Genomic DNA, 11,920 nt, shown 5'->3' on the forward strand with positions numbered 1-11,920 from the left:
CATTTTCCTTGGAACTTGATCAACACAAAATTCTGAGGCCTGGTGTGGTTGTTTCCTCTGAGGCACATTCTCAACCAGGGACACTTCTGCCTCCAGGGACACATTTTGACATCCTGAGACAGTTCTAGGTGTCACAACTGTGTGTGCACGCACGTGTATGTACCTGCACATGCTACTGGCACCTCGTGGATAGAGGCCAGGGATGCTGCTCACAGTCTGCAAGGAGACTGACCCACCCAGCATCACTAGGGCGGGCTCCAGGCAGGGTCCACATTTATCTCTGCCAGCCACCTAGACCGTGCCACTCGGGGCCACTTTAAATTCTCCCCTCCTGGTCTCCAGGGCCACACACTAGCCTGACTGTAAGCTGTAAACTTGGAGGACCTATATTTTTTTCACCTTGCATGGAACACCAAAGCTGAGAGGCAGTTTTTCCAGAGGTGCCAGCCTGTCTCACATTTCCTCTTTAGCTGCGGGGTCCAGCTCTACATGGGCGGTCTCTTGATGAAGTTACCCCAGGACAGACACTATTCTGTCTTCTGCTTCCAGTCCTGTAAAGAGGCCAGGATCCCCCAGGGCATGGCAGGCACCCTCAAAGGCAGACGTGGGGAGGCCCTGGTGGGCAGACCCCAGCCTGCTGATGGGGGGCCTTCTCCCCGGCTGCCGCTGGCCCACCCACTGCACAACAGTCCACCCGGTGCTGGGGCTGTGGGCACAGGCCTTCAGGACCTGCTCCCTTTCCCGCCCAGGAGGTCCAGGCCTGGCATCCTTATGTCTCTGGAAAGCCCATTCCCATCCTCAGGGTAGGAGGGCAGCTGCACGCTGAGCTGGCTTGGGCCTGTCCTGGGACAACTCTGCAGCCCGGGTGCAGCAGGGAATGTGGCTCTGTGGGGTTCCTGTGGGCAGGTTAGCGTAGAGCTGGGTTCCGGAAGGGAGTTGCTGCCCTGCCTGCCAGGACCCCTCCTCTGAGACAGGGGTGCCTTGTGGGACAGTGCACCAAAGTGCTCTGGGCACGAGGGGTCCCTGCGCCCCCCCCACACTGACCCTGCTTCGGGGGCCCTGAGTCCCACACACACTGACCACGCATCGGGGACCCTGTGCCCCCACACACACACACTGACCCTGCATCGGGGGCCCTGGGCTGCAGAAACCGTCCGTAATGTTGCCGTGCCCCTGGCTCTGGTGGCACTGGGACCCTCCAGGCTGGGCTGAGCATGGGGTCCCCACCAGTGCGTACCCCAACACCAGCGGGAGTGGGCCTGGGCACGGGGATAGGGAGTGACACCCAAGGTGACCTGCCCCAGCCTCCTCCTGTACCCTGGGGGTTCTGCCTTTCCTTGGCTGAGGGAAGGGGCCTCTCCTGGATGAAACCTGGGTTCAGGCTGGGCATGGGAGGAAAGGGGGATGAGCAGGACCCCAGACCTTGGGCATCCTGAGTGGGGGGTGACAGACTCTCCCTACGACGTGCCTGGGAACTGTCTGGGGGCCCAGGCTGATCTCCCTCCTGGGGACAAGGGCCTCTGGGGAGCCAGGCTCACAGGTTGTTCTGTGGGACTCAATGTGGGGCAGCGTCCTGGCCAGGATGAGGAAGACCATCACCGCGGGGTCTGCGGGAGGCACACGCTGGCCAAGCTCTAGTCCACCTGGCTCCCCGATCCGCTGCAGCCAGTCTCTCAGGCTTGGTCCGGACCTGAAGTCTGACCACCATCCCTGGGGCTCCCCTGCCAGGCAGGCAACCCCCGCTTACAGGCCTTCCCCATCCCCTCCATTTGCTCCCATCCGAGCGACAGGCACCTTCTCCTGGTGCCCTGGTTGAGGTGGGGTAAGTTGCCCTTGGAACCCCCAGGTCTGGGGCGCGGTCTCAGCGCTGCAACCGTGCCCCCTAGCGCCCTCTGCTGGCCATTGCCAGAAGTGCAGCGTGGCGTGAGCAGAGCCTTTCACTGGAGATGGGACCCAGGGCAGCACCCCTGGAAACTGGGGCGACCAGAGATCTGGTAACTGGTGGAGGGGTCCTCCACTGTCCACTGACAGCGGCAGTAGTAGCTGCGGACTATGCGGACTCAAGAAAGCCTCAGTCCATGTTAGCACCGGAAGCCAAAACCGAGTCAAGGACTCGGTGTAGGGGCCAGCCGGGGACAGGCCTGGGGAGCCTGGATGGCAAGGGGTGCAGGAAGACGCCCATTCCGGGCCTGCCTGGGCCTGCCGAGGGTCTCCAGCCAGAGAGGTTGGGTGCGACAGAGCGCCTGCCCCAAAGGGCAGAGTGCCAGGCTGGCCCTGTGGGCCTGCTCAGCCCACACTGGCAAGATGAAGGTGGGGTCCAGAGGCCCCCCGCCTTGCCGGTTCAGGGTGCTGGCCTCAAACAGCTGCTTAATGAGTGCCGACTTCTGCTCCAGCTGCGTGATGTACCCACTCTTCTCGGTCACCTCCTGGGTGAGGAGTCGGTTTTCTCCTTCAGCATGAGAACGGTCTGCTGCTCACAGCCCAGGGACGAGGTGTACGTCAGGGTAGACCAGGCGGCCCGGAGGAGGACTTGGGTACGGCCTGGCTGGCACAGGCTGCAGCCAGCAGCTCTCCCAGGCACCCGGCCACCTCCTGTACCTTGGACAGTAGCCGCCTCAGTGGGCGGGGGCTCCCCATGGCACCAAAGTCGGCGCTGGCTCTGCTCTGGCCCAGGCGGCACCGGCGCTCCTGCACTCGTTGGAGCTGCTGCTAGTACCAATCGCGGCCCCGCGCCATCATCTCCAAACCCTGTAGCACCTCCTTCTCCTGCTCCAGCTCCTTCATCTACTTCAGCAGGCCGCAGAGCATGCCGCTGGTGATGGTGCCTCCGACGTTCCCCTAGGGCACTGGGGATCCTCGGGGCACCCCCTGAGTCTGCCTCCAGGGTCCTGCAGGCCGCTGCACCTGCGTCAGCGCTCGGGCTCCGTTCCAGCGCCGCGCTCTGGGACCGCTCTGGTTCCGCCGGGCAGGGCGCCGCCTAGGCGGGGGCACACAACTGCTCCAGGCTGCGGGCCGCGCCACTGGGACCGGCCAGAGAAGCGCGCACGCCCAGGGGCAGGCGCTTCCTCTCCAGGACCGTCCGCGGCTCGTCGGCCGGCGTGAACATCAGGCGCTGCGCCGGCTACGGCGTCTGGTCCCCGGGCCTGGCCGGGCCGGGCCGGGGCGTGCCTGGGGTCCCCGGGACCGCCGTCGGCGCTCAGCAGCGCGGTACGCAGGCCGGCCAAGAAGCGCTGTAAGGTCAGGTAGCCGCTGGTCGGGGCCACCTCGCGCAGGCCCTCCAGTACCCCGCGGGGCAGCTCCCGCCCGGCGGCGCCCTGCCAGCGGGACTGGATATCGCCCAGGTGCCCGCAGCCGCGCCGCGGGTAGTCCAGGATGTCGAACAGCGTGGGCAGGCTCTGCAGAAAAGCGCGCAGCAGCCCCTCTATGCTGCGCGCGGGCTGCAGCGGGAGGCATGCGGCTCCGCGGGCCATCGCGGCCCCGGCCATGGGCACCCGGGCTCGGTCCACGCGTCCACCTGCGAGCGTCCCCGCGCGGCCCCACGGCGGGGCAGGCCAGGCGCACTCCCAAGGTTTTTAATATACTTCACATTAAGAAGATTTTAGTAGATGACCATAATAAAATTGTTTAATCCTGTTATAGTAATTAATAGGGAATTTTTTTTTTTTACTACCACAAACTATCTGAAAATAACACCTTCTGCTTTGTATGTGCTATATAATTTTTATAGTATACATGAAACATCATGCATGAATGTGATGTTCAGCATGGTGTCAGACTGATGTGGTATGACAGCCACTCAATGCATGATTATTTTTTTCCCAAAATATGTCAGGTTATTGCTTTTTCCATTAGCACAAAATCTACTTCAATTCAGTTCTACAAACACCCATGATTCATTTTTATATACATGTCACAATTCTGGGTGGTGAAAATTAAATGAAGGAATGCAAAAAGTGAAAACTAAAAGCTTACTAAAAAAGTGTGTCCTTGGTACTATAGGTACACAGATAACGTGCGCCCTCTACAGGTGTGACTGTGCAGGTGTGGGTGTTCGATCAACTATATTTATAATTTGGTTTATCATATAATGATCAGGCTGTAGGTTTAAGAATTTATATGTGATAATCAACATTAATCAAAATAAATGGATGGATTTAAAATGATGGTGATAATTTTGAATCTGAAGTAAGTAACATTGATGATGGAAGTTTTATTGGTTGATTTTTTTCAGGTACATAAAATATTTCCTCTTTGTCATTAAAATGAACACAGTTTCCACTTTTGTTATCATTCAAAAGTGCCTTCTTTGCCCAAGTTGTTACTGGAGTCTCAGCCAACATCCTCCTCCTTTTCTCTGGGTACCATGAAGCTCCTTCTGGATCCTAAGCCCCCTGACCTGACCACCAGTCACTTGGCCATTGTCCACATCATGATGTTGTTCACCATTGTGTTCTTGGTGTCTCTAGATCTTTTTGAGTCCCTTCATTTTCAAAATGACTTCAAGTGTAAGATGCTTTCCTACCTGAGCAGGGTGATGTGGGGCCTCTCCGTCTGCACCGCCTGCCTCCTGAGCATGCTCCAGGCCATCACCATCAGCCCCAGCACCTCCTGGTTGGTGAGGTTTAAACATAAACTCACAAATCCTGTTTCACATGTTCTTGTCTTCTTGTGGTCCTTCAGTTTGTCCTGCAGTAATTACATGATCTTCTACACTGTGGTTTCTTCCAAAACGACTCACACCAGTTTTCTGATGCTCAATAAATACTGCCTCATTTCCCCAAGGAAGTCCATTATCAGGAACCTTATTTTTCTTACCCTGTCATTATCCAGAGATGTCTCCTTTGTGGGAATTATTCTTCTCTCAACTGCGTACATGGTGACTCTCTTGTGCAGGGATCAGAGGTGATCCCCGCACCTTAACAGCACCAGACTCTCCCCAAGAGTCTCTCCAGAAAAAAGGGCCGCCAAGACCATCTTGCTGTTGGTGAGTTTCTCTGTGGTCATGTACCGGATGGATATGAGCTTCTCATCCTACTCAATCCTGATATCAACATACGATACAGTCGTCCTGGGTGTCCAGAGGCTTGTGACCAGTGCCTATGCCACTGTGAGCCCTTTGTTGCTAATAAGGTTTGAAGAAACAATAACGGATATTCTGCAAATGATGAGACACAAGTATTGTATTTTTTATGAAAATAATTATCTGAAAAGGAGATTCTAAAATCAGTTAAATTATTCAAGTATCAGAGGATTTGATAATTTATTTCACTACATTGTAGAGTTTCTGTAACACTGTTATTTTATGTAAATCATTTGGAAACTGATGCTGCCAAAGACTTGATGGATCTCTTAGTTCGTTGTCCACCATGATTTCATAGCCCAGTATGTTTGCAGTTTCTTGCATTTCATTTTGATTCCTTGAACTTCATTTTAATTTTTTTTCTTTTTGAAGTGTATTCTTAATGAGCTCGTATTGGTAATAAGATTTCTCATTTTTTTACTTTTGGAAATCGTTTACTGTATCCTTACTTATTCAAAATATGTTAGTGAAGTATCTAACTATTGGTTGAACAGTGACTTCTCTCAGCACTCTTACCTATTTCTCTGTTTTTTGGCTGAACACAGGCTGTGGAGAGTTTGCTCTCACCTTCATTGGTTCTCTCTTCTTTTCTCTGTCATGGCTTTAAAGATTTTTTTTCTTTTTTGTGATGTTATGCAGTTTAACTTTTATTTCTGTTGAGTGTTTTTTTGTTGGTGGTGGTCACTTTTAATCACAATATATTTCTGCATTCAAGGGTTTCCATCTGATACTCAGTTTCAGAAATTTATAAATATTTGTTATTAGTATGCTTTGTTATTTGTAAGCTAGTGAAATGTGTTTGATTTCATCTCATTTTATTCTTTGTATATGTATCATCATATTTGTGTTGTAATCATTTTGTTTCTCTGTAGTTGTTTTATTTCTTCATTTCAGTGTTCTAGTTCACTAATCGTGTTGTTATTAACTTGGTCTAATTTAATAATCAAACCATACACTGTATATTAAATTTATTTAAGTTTCAGTTGTTCAATTTCTATCTGAGTCTTTGCGAAACATGCGTGTTTAGCGTGTGTGTGTGTTTGAGAAAGAATCTGTCACCCAGGCTTGAGTTCTGTGGTGGTCATAGCTCACTGCAATCTCATCTTCCTGGTCTCAAGAGACCCTCTCACCTCCACCTGCCCAGTAGCTGACACTACAGGCACACACCACCGTGCCTGGCTTATCTTTTTATATCTATTTATTGCAGAGACAGCTTTTGCTTTGTTGCCTACGCTGGTCTCAAACTCATGGCCTCAAGTGATTCTCTTGCCTTGACCCCCGCAAAGTGCTGGGAGTATAGGCATGAGCCACTGCCCCCAGTGCCCGCTTTATAACTTCATGTGCTTTCAAAATTATTTTCATATTCTCTTTCCCTGTTTGTGTTACTTAATTATTTTAAATATGTTTCCAATCTGTGAAGTTTATGTGATATATAATTTCTTCTTTCCCTTTTTTGGGAGGCTTATTTTGTGTGCTTCATAATTTACAACTTTGTTCTTACGTTATAGAGATCTCACATTTGGGATAGCCCCAGTTAGTAATTTTTCTCTGTTTATTCCAAGGGGCAGAGTGGACAATCCTCACAGGCTTGAGGTCTGTGTAATCAGTCCTGCAATCAGAGCTGTACCTGCAGGCAGCTCTAACTTCTCGCTTTCATGACTCCTGTGAATTTGCCTCTTGATTCACTTCTGCTCTTGGGAAGTTCCCATATTTTTCTATCAGCTCTGCTGGGCAGTTCTAGAATTCCTGTAAATTTCAAAGGTTTTTAATTTACTATATTAAATGACCTTTGAGAATATGTTATTCTGTGCTAAAATATCAAATGTCCACATGCATATAGGAATAAAAATCTTTAAATAAATATTTTATGTAGAACAGTATCCCCTGAGAAATTTCAATTTTTCTTATTTAAAACATCGGAATGCCCATGTATTATACACTAACATTATCTGTGAAGTATAAATATTTTCTTAATACTTGGAAGAATTTTTATGTTTTGGACAAATATCTGAAGTGATCATGCTCCACTGTAATGCATAACTCCTGTACGTGGGCAGAATTGCTGTTTTTCTATAAAATTAAGAATGTTAATTAGTAGAAATAAATATATAAATTCAGTCTTTTGGTTTCAGTCACAAAGCTTCCTCCTTAGCATTTCTCTGGTGCTGTAAAAGTAATCTCAGTTTTAGTGTTCTATTTAATCTAGATATCATTTAAAACAACCTTAGGAATAAAAGACTACCCATTGGGTGCAGTGTACACTGCTCAGGTGATGGGTGCACCAACATCTCAGAAATAACCACAAAAAACTTATCCCTGTAATCAAACACCACCTGTTCCCCAAAAACCTATTAAAATAAAAATTCACTTGAAACCAAAAAATAACAAAGCAATCTGAAAGGAAATTTGCATGTGGCTACATGTTACTTGTGGGTTACACTTTAATTTTTATTGTCATTTTACAGTGTTCAAGAAACATTGCTTATAGGATTTCTGACTTTGTGAAGTTAAAGACACTAATTTAGGTTTAAAACCTTGCAATATCAAATGATTTTCTTGGTATTGGAAAATTATGTCCATCCTTTGATCAGTGCTCAAAAATGCTGATCAGTTGTCCACTTGATTAACTTTCTTTTTTTTTTCTTTTCTTTTTTTAATTATACTTTAAGTTCTAGGGTACATGTGCATAACGTGCAGGTTTGTTACATATGTATACTTATGCTATGTTGGTGTGCTGCACCCATCAACTCGTCAGCAACCATCAATTCATCATTTATGTCATGTATAACTCCCCAATGCAATCCCTCCCCCTCCCCCCTCCCCATGATAGGCCCCAGTGTGTGATGTTCCCCTTCCCGAGTCCAAGTGATCTCATTGTTCAGTTCCCACCTATGAGTGAGAACATGCGGTGTTTGGTTTTCTCTTTTGTGATAGTTTGCTAAGAATGATGGTTTCCAGCTGCATCCATGTCCCTACAAAGGACGCAAACTCATCCTTTTTGATGGCTGCATAGTATTCCATGGTGTATATGTGCCACATTTTCTTAATCCAGTCTGTCACAGATGGACATTTGGGTTGATTCCAAGTCTTTGCTATTGTGAATAGTGCCGCAATAAACATACGTGTGCATGTGTCTTTGTAGTAGAGTAATTTATAATCCTTTGAGTATACACCCAGTAGTGGGATGGCTGGGTCATATGGTACATCTAGTTCTAGATCCTTGAGGAATTGCCATACTGTTTTCCATAATGGTTGAACTAGTTTACAATCCCACCAACAGTGTAAAAGTGTTCCTATTTCTCCACATCCTCTCCAACACCTGTTGTTTCCTGACTTCTTAATGATTGCCATTCTAACTGGTGTGAGATGGTATCTCATTGTGGTTTTGATTTGCATTTCTCTGATGGCGAGTGATGATGAGCATTTTTCATGTGTCTGTTGGCTGTATGGATGTCTTCTTTTGAGAAATGTCTGTTCATATCCTTTCCCCACTTTTTGATGGGGTTGTTTTTTTCTTGTATATTTGTTTGAGTTCTTGGTAGATTCTGGATATTAGCCCTTTGTCAGATGAGTAGGTTGCAAAAATTTCTCCCATTCTGTAGGTTGCCTGTTCGCTCTGATGGTAGTTTCTTTTGCTGTGCAAAAGCTCTTTAGTTTAATGAGATCCCATTTGTCAATTTTGGCTTTTGCTGCCGTTGCTTTTGGTGTTTTAGACATGAAGTCCTTGCCCATGCCTATGTCCTGGATGGTACTACCTAGATTTTCTTCTAGGGTTTTTATGGTATTAGGTCTAACATTTAAGTCTCTAATCCATCTTGAATTAATCTTCGTATAAGGGGTAAGGAAAGGATCCAGTTTCAGCTTTCTACTTATGGCTAGCCAATTTTCCCAACACCATTTATTAAATAGGGAATCCTTTCCCCATTTCTTGTTTCTCTCAGGTTTGTCAAAGATCAGATGGCTGTAGATGTGTGGTATTATTTCTGAGGACTCTGTTCTGTTCCATTGGTCTATATCTCTGTTGTGGTACCAGTACCATGCTGTTTTGGTTACTGTAGCCTTGTAGTATAGTTTGAAGTCAGGTAGTGTGACGCCTCCAGCTTTGTCCTTTTGACTTAGGATTCTCTTGGCAATGCGGGCTCTTTTTTGGTTCCATATGAACTTTAAAGCAGTTTTTCCAATTCTGTGAAGAAAGTCATTGGTAGCTTGATGGGGATGGCATTGAATCTATAAATCACCTTGGGCAGTATGGCCATTTTCACGATATGATTCTTCCTATCCATGAGCATGGTATGTTCTTCCATTTGTTTGTGTCCTTTTATTTCACCGAGCAGTGGTTTGTAGTTCTCCTTGAAGAGGTCCTTGACATCCCTTGTAAGCTGGTTCCTAGGTATTTGATTCTCTTTGAAGCAATTGTGAATGGAAGTTCATTCGTGATTTGGCTCTCTGCTTGTCTGTTACTGGTGTATAAGAATGCTTGTGATTTTTGCACATTAATTTTGTATCCTGAGACTTTGCTGAAGTTGCTTATCAGCTTAAGGAGATTTTGGGCTGAGACGATGGGGTTTTCTAAATATACAATCATGTCATCTGCAAACAGGGACAATTTGACTTCTTCTTTTCCTAACTGGATACCCTTGATTTCTTTCTCTTGCCTGATTGCCCTAGCCAGAACTTCCAACACTGTTGAATAGGAGTGGTGAGAGAGGGCATCCCTGTCTTGTGCCAGTTTTCAAAGGGAATTTTTCCAGTTTTTGCCCATTCAGTATGATATTAGCTGTGGGTTTGTCATAAATAGCTCTTATTATTTTGAGGTACGTTCCATCAATACCGAATTTATTGAGCGTTTTTAGCATAAAGGGCTGTTGAATTTTGTCAAAAGCCTTTTCTGCATCTATTGAGATAATCATGTGGTCTTGTCTTTGGTTCTGTTTATATGCTGGATTACGTTTATTGATTTGCGAATGTTGAACCAGCCTTGCATCCCAGGGATGAAGCCCACTTGATCATGGTGGATAAGCTTTTTGATGTGCTGCTGAATCCGGTTTGCCAGTATTTTATTGAGAATTTTTGCATCGATGTTCATCAGGGATATTGGTCTAAAATTCTCTTTTTTTGTTGTGTCTCTGCCAGGCTTTGGTATCAGGATGATGTTGGCCTCATAAAATGAGTTAGGGAGGATTCCCTCTTTTTCTATTGATTGGAATAGTTTCAGAAGGAATGGTACCAGCTCCTCCTTGTACCTCTGGTAGAATTCAGCTGTGAATCCATCTGGTCCTGGACTTTTTTGGTGGGTAGGCTATTAATTATTGCCTCAATTTCAGAGCCTGCTATTGGTCTATTCAGAGATTCAACTTCTTCCTGGTTTAGTCTTGGGAGAGTGTAAGTGTCCAGGAAATTATCCATTTCTTCTAGATTTTCTAGTTGATTTGCATAGAGGCATTTATAGTATTCTCTGATGGTTGTTTGTATTTCTGTGGGGTCGGTGGTGATATCCCCTTTATCATTTTTATTGCGTCTATTTGATTCCTCTCTCTTTTCTTCTTTATTAGTCTAGCTAGCGGTCTGTCAATTTTGTTGATCTTTTCAAAAAACCAACTCCTGGATTCACTGATTTTTTGGAGGGTTTTTGTGTCTCTATCTCCTTCAGTTTGCTCTGATCTTAGTTATTTTTGCCTTCTGCTAGCTTTTGAATGTGTTTGCTCTTGCCTCTCTAGTTCTTTTAATTGTGATGTTAGAGTGTCAATTTTAGATCTTCCTGCTTTCTCTTGTGGGCATTTAGTGCTATAAATTTCCCTCTACACACTGCTTTAAATGTGTCCCAGAGATTCTGGTATGTTGTATCTTTGTTCTCATTGGTTTCAAAGAACATCTTTATTTCTGCTTTCATTTCGTTATGTACCCAGTAGTCATTCAGGAGCAGGTTGTTCAGTTTCCATGTAGTTGAGCGGTTTTGATTGAGTTTCTTAGTCCTGAGTTCTAGTTTGATTGCACTGTGGTCTGAGAGACAGTTTGTTATAATTTCTGTTCTTTGACATTTGCTGAGGAGTGTTTTACTTCCAATTATGTGGTCAATTTTGGAATAAGTGCGATGTGGTGCTGAGAAGAATGTATATTCTGTTGATTTGGGGTGGAGAGTTCTATAGATGTCTATTAGGTCTGCTTGGTGCAGAGATGAGTTCAATTCCTGGACATCCTTGTTAACTTTGTCTCGTTGATCTGTCTAATGTTGACAGTGGAGTGTTGAAGTCTCCCATTATTATTGTATGGGAGTCTAAGTCTCTTTGTAGGTCTCTAAGGACTTGCTTTATGAATCTGGGGTGCTTGTATTGGGTGCATATATATTTAGGAGAGTTAGCTCTTCCTGTTGAATTGATCCTTTACCATTATGTAATGGCCTTCTTTGTCTCTTTTGATCTTTGATGGCTTAAAGTCTGTTTTATCAGAGACTAGGATTGCAACCCCTGCTTTTTTTTGTTCTCCATTTGCTTGGTAGATCTTCCTCCATCCCTTTATTTTGAGCCTATGTATGTCTCTGCATGTGAGATGGGTCTCCTGAATGCAGCAGACTGATGTGTCTTGACTCTTTATCCAGTTTGCCAGTCTGTGTCTTTTAATTGGAGCATTTAGTCCATTTACATTGAAGGTTAATATTGTTATGTGTGAACTTGATCCTGTCATTATGATATTAACTGGTTATTTTGCTCGTTAGTTGATGCAGTTTCTTCCTAGCCTCGATGGTCTTTACATTTTGGCATGTTTTTGCATGTTTAGGGCTTCCTTCAGGGTCTCTTGTAAGGCAGGCCTGGTGGTAACAAAATCTCTAAGCATTTGCTTATC

The 11,920-nt window shown here is 46.0% G+C and overlaps 1 pseudogene; it reads right to left on the reverse strand.

The window, feature by feature from the left end:
• Positions 1 to 2,105: 2,105 nt before the first annotated feature.
• LOC117072252 lies at positions 2,106 to 3,485 on the reverse strand (annotated as a pseudogene).
• Between the last annotated feature and the right edge of the window lie 8,435 nt (positions 3,486 to 11,920).

The sequence above is a fragment of the Trachypithecus francoisi genome, unplaced genomic scaffold (assembly GCF_009764315.1).
Source record: "Trachypithecus francoisi isolate TF-2019V2 unplaced genomic scaffold, Tfra_2.0 Lachesis_group4, whole genome shotgun sequence".
Taxonomy (NCBI): domain Eukaryota; kingdom Metazoa; phylum Chordata; class Mammalia; order Primates; family Cercopithecidae; genus Trachypithecus; species Trachypithecus francoisi.